Source organism: Sinohyriopsis cumingii, chromosome 13 (assembly GCF_028554795.1).
Source record: "Sinohyriopsis cumingii isolate HCF-2022 chromosome 13, ASM2855479v2, whole genome shotgun sequence".
Classification (NCBI taxonomy): domain Eukaryota; kingdom Metazoa; phylum Mollusca; class Bivalvia; order Unionida; family Unionidae; genus Sinohyriopsis; species Sinohyriopsis cumingii.
This window is the reverse complement of record NC_142973.1, coordinates 67,971,035-67,980,369: the sequence shown is the minus strand read 5'-3', so window position 1 is coordinate 67,980,369 and position 9,335 is coordinate 67,971,035.

Here is a 9,335-nt window from a genome sequence, read left to right as displayed (position 1 = left end):
GACAGCGGCAAGGGCGTCAATAGCACGAAATAAGACACCAACTACAGCGGGGTTGGCCAGTCGGCAAAACAAATGACGGCTAAACTAATGCAAGGTGGATTTACAGGTCCACTGTCAGCGGGAATAGCAAGAAGTCTACTTCTTAATCTGCTCGGAATAGGTAGGGGAGTGGGCGCTCGCGGATTGATATTACCCGGAACCAGACGCTGAAAAGCGTCCACACACGCGTTAAGCAACTTTCAGATACTAGATAAATTAAAATCAGTAAAAGGAGTTCACAGAGTACATTCTAAAGATGAATTACCAGCAACTGCTGGCGGTGGTTCGTGTGTTATTTATATACAAGATTTCAATGACGGATCCAGCACTTGATTACCGTTCACTTTAACAATTATTTTAATTCATTTGGACTTCCTCCAAGTGACATCTTCAAGCAGTATATGAAAGGAAAATACAATATTTTTTTTACTCATCTAATCAATTACAGCCAGTCGGAACTTATGCTTGAATGTGGGTATTATTGTAGTATGTTTGTTCAGCAGATGTCGTCAATGACTTCGTCATCGGGTTCGGATTTTCTTAAATTTATCTTACAGTTTGATCAACGTCCGAGCTTGCACAACTACGATATCGCCTGAATTTCTGTGTAACATCGAGTATAAAATGACAATAACGTATTGCCTCAAGTGTAGAACAAAAACTGATAGCACCGACGAGCTAACCGAAAAAACAAAGAATAACAGAACGATGCTAAAAAGTCTCTTTGCTGTGTGCGGTGCAAAGAAAAGTATGTTTCTATAACAAAATGGTGCACATGTAGACGTAATTACAATTGCGTTACCGGGCGCTGACAAACTGATTTTATTCAACAATGATCAAATATTTCGGTAAGGTTTCTGGTACAAAATCACAATTTTGTCGGGCAAACACCCTCTCAAAATGAAGAAATCCGGCCGAAAATCAAGTAATTCCGACCAAATTTTTCAAAAAATATTTTTTTTTTATGAACAATACCTTATTTTTCAACCGAATTTAAAAAAAAAATTCGTTAAAGAATTTTAATCAACTACTGATTAATAAGAATGATAACACAAAGTCCAACGATGTGAATGTGAATGTGACAAGGACCTGTGTCTGGAACAGATAAAATTGTAACCTACTGCTGATGCTGTGAGGTTATCGGCACTGGTATCGACATCCATACATTAATGGCAAGAAGACCAAATAAAATATGGACAGACCATGGCACTGAGGTTTTCAATAAAATGTTTGAACAGTTTCTAGCGTATAATAATATTTAAAAAATATATTACTGGAAATGAGGATAAGAGCATTATTGTGGAACGATCTAATCCTACACTAAACAAAACGATGCACAGACACCTGACAATGAAAAACACCAACAGATACATCGACGATCTTCCACAGACACTATCCGATTACAACAATACGCAACACATTGGCAAATGAAAATATGTATCGCAGACACAAATTTAGCGTCGGAGATAGGATCAGAATTTCTCTGCCAAAGAAACAATTCGAAAAAGGATTTACTAGAAACTGGTATGAGGAAGTATATGTCATTGATAAGATTCTAATGACAGTTCCTGTCACATATAAACTGAAAGATTTACTAGAAGAACCATAAATTGGTAGCTTTTACGAACAAGAGCTACAGCAAACTGAGCAAGATATTTTCGTATCGTTGAAGAACAGATTTACATTTAATCGGTCTGCATAACGATATCAAGTACGATTTTCTTTCTGTTATCATCTCCATCAGATTTAAGATCTTGACAAATATAAAGTCGAATTTGATATTTTTTTGTCGACCCGGAATCTTGACGTTTATAAAAGGTTTTATGAATGGTCAGAATGTTTGATACTCGGCAAATGAAAAATGACATTTTTGTATTTTTTTGGCCAATGTGATACTAGATATCGTATTGCCCAGTTGTAGATCTTCCGTACGACTTTTTATCAACAACTACGTTGTCATAGTCAACAGCTACATTGTCAATGTCGTTATCATCATGTGTTAATAAACTCAAATCAAATTCTTCTGGTGTACCTGGTTTGATATTTTGTTCATGTTTCGGTGAGTATATTTCAGGTTCATCTCGACAAATATTTGCCAATCGTTTCATCAAGCACATTTTTGTAATTAACCTTTGTCTAATTATTATAATAAAAATGGAAAGATATCATTGCCGAGCAGATATTCTCAATTGAAACAAATTAGAAAAGTCAGTACGAAAAGCTTTCTTTGACAACGACAGTACCTCAGTCATCGTTGATCTTGTTGTCCAACAAGGAACACGCGACAAAGTCCTTGTAACAGCAGATGAAGAAGAAAAAAGACGTTCCAAGAACATTTTGTATCGGTGATTAAGTTTGACAGGGAAGCTATCATGCTTTGGTGTCACTTGTGTATCAACAAAGAGCAACTAATCAATATCTTAAAAGAGCTTTAGTTGTCGTACATAAAAGTGATTCTTTCAAATGTCGCATTTGATGTTGATTTATAGACTTCGTCGACGACACATTTTACTGACATTGAACAAACACTAAAATGTTTTGCAGCAGCATTTAGATTTAAATTTAATTTCTTCACCTGTTTCTAGGTTTTTGATGTGACTGGTCTAGCGGGGCATCTAAAATTGACTCCACCACCTTTTCCTCTTCGAACATTTTGTTTCTGTGTAACTAGCTCTAAATTTTTTGACGATTATCTGTTGGAATATTATTTTTGTGGTCTATTGATATGCCGATTGGAATTACACGTGAAAAGTTTCATAAGTGAACCTGTGTGTCACGTTATAGGTAAGGAACAATAGTCAGATTGCAACATGTATATGCTAGACCCTGAGGCTAATTATTCGATTCATAAATGTTACGAGGTAAGCCGACATAAAAAAGACGAAGAGGAAGCCAGTTGTATATAACATGGCCATAGGAACTTGTTACTAGCGCCTTATTCTGATGAATGCGATTCACAGGTAAGTGGCATAAATTGCCGCTGTTGGCTCAAAGGAAATCAAGTGGGGGTCGTAAATCCACCCTCGACAGACTGCCGGTGAGGGGGCAGTGTTTACTAATTATGTAGACCACGGGTGAATCGACATCCACTCGGAATTGAGCAAGGCGTGGCCACCATTGGAATCGCAAGTTAAATCTAGTGTCTTGAAACTAACCGTCAGTAGTCGCTAAACCATCTTGCCTGAATTACATAAGGAAGTTCTAAGCTACTCCAACGTCATTCAAAATTGGCGGGAAACATTGTTATTCTGGGAATTACAAAGGAGCTTCGGAAAGGAAGCTTTTAAGGACCGGAGGAATAGACAGAGACGGGAAATACCCTGGTACAGTTGGTCCCGAGTCTCTGGGAGACGAGAAAAGGAGAGAACGGAAGTGGAGGATGTGAAGGGTGAAGGACGTGGTTGTTGTACTTAAGGTGTACTGGATACCAGTCAAGAAATACTACAGATCAAGAGATGAGTAGAAACACAGGACAGGAGGAACATCTTTCACACTGTCAGATGATGAAATAGGCCGTCACTTGGTCGAATGAAAGACGAGTGATATGGTTTTGAATATTGAATTTCATTTGAGAAAGGATTATCTGTAATTGAATGGCATCAAATTTGTTTATTTGAATTTCACCTTTTGTGTATTCAGTAATTTAACTGTCGGCATCGCTGACTGGGGGCTCGGAGCTTTGCATCTCTATCACAACTTCAGTTTCTAACAAAAACGAGCCAGGGTGGATCTTCTGTAATAATTAAAGATAATACTGGGAGCACCCCACCCCAACGTAAGGTAGTCAACGAGAGCCCCTTTACACTGTGCGACAAATAATTCGATCATAAGATACCCGGTATTAATTAGAATTCAGATTACTTTTTCGTTTTTCGATTTCGAATAATACCCTGTATGATTATACTCAAATACTGGATGTGGTTGAAACTCGTTCTGCAAACTAAGATTTGCGATATTGTCGTCGGTAACTTCTCCAATGACATGATATACACGCTGTCCTTCTGGAATATCTCCAAAGAATAACGTGTAAACGAAATATTTCCGAAATTTTTCAGTACATTCTTTATCTGATTTAGATTTTAATTTAATCTTGTAACCGGCTGGTGTCATCTTACCAAATGGTGATTTCGTTTTAAGATTTCCAGCATATTCGTTGTATGTTGGATGCACGTAATAATACTCCTGTTCGTTCACTGTATGGTATTTTTTTGTGTGTCATTATACTGTACACTTTCCATTTGTCTAATTGAACGTATTTTGACATTAAAGATTTGTTAAACCTAATAAATACGATGCTGAAATTGAGAGATATTGCGAAACAAAGCTTAATGACACCAACAAAAATTGCTACTGCTTTTATCGGATTTGATAACAGTTACCGATTTGACAATCATCATGTGTTAACAAACTTTTCATCGACGAATTTGTTTCATTTTCTTCAACCAACTATCAAACGCGAACTAGATAAACGCAAGAGACTAAAGATTTTAGTACAGTGTCATGTTCTGCTGTCAAAATTACACACAACAGAAAGTGATATCGACGAAGAAATTGCTGAATCCTTATATTGACACAAAATCTAGACGCGCTTTAATAGGAACGGATATTAAGACGTTGTCCGAGAAGATTCATCAAGAAATCAATAATATTAATAAAAATATTGAAGAATAAACTGCATCTGGTTCAGGTTAGAAACTGGAGTCTATTCCTGAGATTCTGTTTCACACGATTTAACACAATTCGTTACGCTGAATTTTGTATATTTGATCTGGCAACAAAAATCAAAAGCATGTATTAACGTTAAGAACACCGACAACATATGTTTCCAGTGGGCAATATTGTTGGCGCTGTATCCTGCTGAAAAAGACACAGAACGTGTCACCATATATATTAATCATGTTTCACGATTAAACTTTTCGGAAATTGAATTTCCCGTTGCTGAAAATCAAATACCAAAATTTGAGAAACAGAGATGTATTTCCGTGAACGTATTTGGAATTGATAATAACTTGTGTATATCCAAGATATACTTCCGCGGCGGCGTCTCAATCAACACTAAATCTGTTGTTTTACAAAAATAATTACGTGTGGATAAAGAATTTTAAAGGACTTGTGGGTAAGCAATAAAACAAACACAAAGAAGAAAAATATTTTGCTATCGTTGTTTGCAAGGCTGTGAAAGAGCGGGAATTCGAAAAACATTTGCAATACTGTTCTGACGTCCAAAGAATAGCAATGCCCGAACGTTGCAATAACATATTGCAATTTAGAAACATTAATCACAAGATGCAAGTTCAGTTTGTAATTTATGATGATTTTATAGTGTATTCTACAACCCTGAAATTGGTGTTGAAAATGTTTCTGATAGATCAAGTATAGGTTGTTTTCACAGACGTCACGATCGAGTACGCAAATACCCACAATGCAACGCACGCTCACCTTGCGCCACCATCTCGAGTCCCTATCAAACCTTTGTCAACATGTATATTCAACATAATAATGTGATTTAACTGTCGATAAGGACATTTACTTCATCGAAACAATACATAGATTATACTTAAAATTAAGTGCCCTATAGCATGAAAATAAAAATAAAGCTGGAAGTTCCCTTGCTTATATCGAAAGACATAATTGTGCAGTTGAACCGAGATCGTACATATTGCTACGAAATAGAAATGCAGTCATTTTTGTTAACAGACAATATTGACATTTTAACAGTGTTTCGTATCATATCCCTAAACTTGTCATTTTGAAAGAGTATTTCTGGACAATGATCTTCAGGATACAATATCAGTTACGAATTAAAATTTCATAGTATGGGTTTTATGCATGAAATTTTATGCACAAATACTTTTCGCGTCAAAGGGTGTTTGTGCCAGACAGTTGACAAACCAATTTAATTAGTATGGTCAGATATTGTATTTATGGTGGAGATGATGGACGTAGGATGATAATGAATCAAAGCGATAACCGTTTAAAGAAGTTTCATCTTCAGTGTCTTCAAATTAAACACATGCCTAACGGAACATGCCTTTGTGTCGAATGTCAAAACGAAGTATTCATGAAATGCTTTTAGAAATATGAAATTGTATATTAACAATTTGCTTCTTAACTTGAACAATAACCAAATGATTGATTTCAGCCCACGAAAGTCGAAAATCATTACATGTTTCTACTTGTTTGTGTATCCATTTGTGTATGCGGTTGTTTATTGATCGATCTATTTGTTTCTGAAAGAATAACAAAGATGGTTGAACATTATGTTTTCCTTGAAGAAAACAAGTATAAAAAGCATGCATTCGGTCTCGTGCAGTTGACATGCACAACATAATGTAATGTATTATTATATTCTTGCGCACAAAATGAGACGCGCCTTTGTAATTATACGGGAAGAACAATGCTATTAGGTGCCTGTCTGCGGGTATAGGGACTCAAAATGGCGGATATGGACGTACACACGTTTTGTGACGTCACGTGAAAACAACAGATAAGAAAAACTCAAAAACATGTTCCATGTGGAGTTCCTTATAAGGTAGTATGCGCAGTTGATTCTAGTTCATCAATACCAATTAAGATTTACCATGGTCCCAATCATGCAGTTTGGTTACTCAAAAGATTTATGAAAGAAGCCGATTTTATCTCAGATTAAGAAAAATGATGCCAATGTCGAAGTTGACAAAAGCAAGAGCTAGATTTTGAGCAGGCGGAGATGTCATATTTGTTATTAACCGTAGACTGACGATCGTATGAAAAGATCATTGTCATTTAACCAGACAATATCGTGGTGCTGCTCATGATAGCTGCAATGTACATTACTACACGCCTGAATTTATTCCAGTGGTTCTTCATAATTTTTGTGGATAAGACAGCCATATTATCAAAAAGCTTTCAGTGATCCCAAGAATGCAGAACAATTAAAACTTGGCAGACAAATAAAGTGTATACCCAACAATTTCGAGAAGTATATGTCTGTTACGCTATACAAGTTAAGATTTATTGATAGTCTTCAGTTTATGGCTGTCATTGGTGGAGCTTGTCAAACGTTGCAGACGGTTCGATAATCTGAAAGATTTTTTTGTTTAGTGATAAGTATACATTATTGAAACAAAAAGGAAAACTTCCATACGAATTTGTCGATGATTTGAATAAATATAACCAATCACAATTACCAGATTAAAGTTTTATTCGCAAATGAAAAACAAAAGTATTTAAAAGTGAGTATGCAAAAGAAATTTGAAATAAATTTGGTCGTAAAACATTTGGTGATAATCATGATTTATCCATGAAGACTTTTATTACTTGCTGTTGTATTTGAGAACTTTAGACAAGACAGCTATAACAATTACGGACTTTGCTGGTATTATTCTGCATCAGGCCTGTCGTGGACACTGAATGATTGTGAAGTCCACAAATTCTGCAACAAGTTTATGTGCTCATTCTTAGTGCTTTATTAATCCTTCTTATATTCTACTGTTTAAATTTGTGTCGACTTGTCCTTCTTGTGAACTGACAGATTTTGAAGTTTGAACAGATGCATTTGCTCTAACATTTTTCAGTCAAATAACATCCACAAGTCACCATTAAAGTCCGTTTCACTTAACATTTGTTATCAATTTCTGGCCACTAATTAACTATATTAAAAATATAATCAATCTGTTTTCTGGAAATGTGTTGTATAGAGTTAAGTGTATTCACCCTTACACTATTCTTATGCAATGTTCTTTTTTATTTTTAGAATGTTTTTTATTTTCATGACGGGGATGAAAAGAATGATGATAAAAATGACTAACTTTTTTAAAAACATGTACCAGAAAAGCATTACTCCATATTCAGCAAGTGCAAGATATAATTAGCAGACACTCTAACCAGAACGTGACAGTCTCAGTATGTCAATGTTTTCCCAGTTTTCAGTAAGGTGTAACAAAATATCAAACATGCAGCGATGGTAAACATTATCTTAACTGAATTTCCCCCCCCCCCGAGTACATGTAAACCTTACTTATCACTAGTACAGTTGCTTAACTTCAGCTCCAAACCATATGCAGCTGAACAGCTTGTTGCTATCACTCGACACAATTCTTAGATCCCCCCCATTTCACATAATGCTGTCAATAATATCTCCTGCCACGACTTTTATTCAAATGAATCTGAATATTCCTTTTTATTTTTCTGTGCTGATTATTAACACTTTTAAAAGGCTTATTTTACCTTCCCCATCTTCAACATGCATTGCTTACTGGATGCCATTTTTTTAAAACGTCTCCAAGTTTGATCATGCAGATGCTTTGCATGAAAAAATACATGCAGTTTTAAGGTACTGCTGTAAAGTTAGTCTGGTTCCTGGACTAATTCTAATAATTCTAATATGAAACCCAGATATAAATCAAATAAGGACGAATCAATTAACTGGATTTTTTGGGGGGAAAATCATTTTTCTTAGTTTTTGCTTTTATTCCTGAAGTGTATTTTAAGGTCAATTTTTTTAAAGACTTGTGGCAAAAGCATAAGGTTGGCAAGTTTGAATTAGGTGGAAGAAGACCATAATGATTATCCCAGAAGTGTGATGGTTGGCATATATGCATAGGGTACGGCTTTAAAACATGGGGCTGTTCTTCAAAGTTGAAAATGTCGACAAATGCACAATACCCTACAAAAATACAACTGACAAACCATATCACTAAAAAATAATAAAGTCATGATAGATTCATTCACCATGCGCTCAGACTTATTAAAACACCAAAATGAATTTATAAGACTTCACACCATTAATATTTGGGAGCAAGTAAACATCAAGTATTCTGGTGAAACCAAATGTTGATATATACATCTATTCAGGTGGGAGTATCAATAACTAGATTTTCAAAATAGCCATTGTGAGGATCACATTGGAGGGGAGATTATCCCCTTTAAATTAGGACTGAAGTAGATATTATACAAAATCTTCTCGTGAAAACTCTCCATCAAATTAGCACCATTTTCATAAGGGCCATCTAGACAATCTTTCAATGAAAACCCTGATGTTAATATGGCCTGCCATTCTGCAGTCAGGTGGCTGCCAAGGTGGTCATATGGGATGTCTTAGTAGTACCCTTTTCATTATGTACCAAGTAGTCCACGTAACAAACTTGTGCCAACAGATGGATGGATGACAGGCTCACATAGCCATGCCTGCAAACTTTGCCATGATGAATCCCAAAAGTGGGCAACTTTTATACACTTCAACACAAAATTTGATGTCGACACCACTGAAGGTAGCAAAGCAAGACCAAACATGCCAACATGAGCTTGAAAGCAGT